Raw genomic sequence first — 2,038 nt, forward strand, 5'->3', positions numbered from 1 at the left:
TAGGATCCATCAAACATCCTCAAATACCAGAACTCAGAAGGTTTAACCACAGTGCTTAACTTTGTGTATGCGTAAGTTCTCTCAGCATCTTGTAAAAGCTCGATGCTGTCTTGTCAGTGTTATGTAGAAAGTAGCAGGCTATAGGCTCATGCTAAAATGCACATTTTCAAACTTGTTGTATTCATTAAACATTCAGTGTCTGCTCACGATGGGTCAGCGCATTACAGTGCAGTGCGGTAAGGGGATAAGTGGTCTGGATTGCTCCTATAACATCTAGCTCAACTTGGAGTCCAGGGGTACTTCCTGGAGGAAGCTCCATCCAAGTAAAGATATAGAGGGAAAAAATTAGCCAGACAAAGAAGACCAGGAAAAATATCCTAGGCACAGCAAACAGGATGGAATATATGAAGAACGAAAGTCACTTCGGCGTGGCCGGAACTTTGAGAAATGGGTGGAGCAAATAAGGAGCAGGGAGTCACAAGGCTGGAGAGGGGCCACGGCTCTGAGAGACAGTGAAGAAGAGAGGACTTTATCCAGAGAAGACGGGAGGGGACGCTCAGTGCTTCTGAGGTCAGAAAGATCACTCTGCCTAAGAAAGCAAGCTGGTGGGAGTTTTCAATTTTAGAAAGGTCACTGTCTGCAGTTACCCAGGATGTTATTTGAGAATATGGAATTAGGTCACTGAAAGATCTTAAGGAAGAGAGTGACAAAATTAGATTTGTGTCCTGGAGCTATGATGTTCCAGAAGAAGCTAAGAGGGCATAAAAAGATGTGGAGCTGGAGGAGGTTTGGAGGGGAGATGAGAATCCAGGCATCGGGAGCTCTGTGTCCTTCGTGGCTTCATTGAGGGTCAGTACTTCGTCCCGCCTCCAAAATTGGACAAGTTCATGGAGAGGCTGGACACTAGTGCCACCCAGCACACAGCAACTCCACTGTCCCCAGCAGCTCAGAGGAGGTCTGAGAAGAAGATAAAGTGCTGACAGAGTACAGGATGGGGTCCTTATGGTCCCTCCCTACAATTGGGACACTGCCTACAAAATGTCCCAAGAGTGCTACTCTGATTGAGGTGGTTTGCTTCAGGGAAACCTGAAGATCACTGGGGACATTTTTTACATCCTCTCAATCTAAAAAGTACTGGCTCATCCACTGTGTGGGGAGCACCTCAGTGACCTTATAGAGTGGCCATGCACTTCTCTCTGTCACAGAATACGAGAGTCAGAACTACAAATGCTCTCTGGGGACCAGGAGTGGATGGGTGTGGACAAGAGGGAGATGCTGCAGGTGGAGCTGCAGAGCCTGGGATGGGGGAGGCGAGGCTGGTCCAGGAAGCAGGGACGCAGAGAGGAACCGAGAGAGCAGAACGTAGTGCGGCGGCCACTCTCGGTATCACATGCAGAGAGGTGTTTAATGAAGGAAATTTATCAGATGTTGAAAAGCTGAAGGGGCAGAACAGAGAACAGAGGCAGCTGAAGGACAAAAAAGCATAAAAGACATATGCAGAAATCAGAAAGAGAAGGAAAGAGAGAAAGATTGAAGATATGGCAGAGAGAACTAGAGTCCCCAAACCAGCACCTGCCGCTGCATTTATGGTACTGAGACCCACAGAAACTGAAAGTGCTTCTCTCCTCCTGCCACTCTCCACCTGCCACCACTGTCTCTCTGCAGCAAATAAGAGAGCAAAAGGTTGATGCCAGGTGGTGCCGGGACCTAATAGGTGTGGTGTGCAATGCCCAGCCCCCACAGCACTGAGCAGTGCACAGAGGAGAAGACAGGTGAATGACCTTTACCTGCCACTCTCCCTGGCTTGTGTGTTTTGTTGTCACATAGTATTTAAGTATTTTCTAAGCCCTACTAGCGTTAATTTACTGGCTGATGAAATCAGAGTTTAGTCAGCTATCCATATGTGTAGCTTTATTATTATTTCCTTTATTGAGGTTTGCTGGTGATTATCTATTTTTTTTAAACTTGAAAATGTATTTACCTTCATTCTTATAAATGCTTTTTATTTAGTATAGAATTTGCAATTACTGGGCCGGCC

Source organism: Galeopterus variegatus, unplaced genomic scaffold (assembly GCF_000696425.1).
Source record: "Galeopterus variegatus unplaced genomic scaffold, G_variegatus-3.0.2 Scaffold13773, whole genome shotgun sequence".
Lineage (NCBI taxonomy): Eukaryota > Metazoa > Chordata > Mammalia > Dermoptera > Cynocephalidae > Galeopterus > Galeopterus variegatus.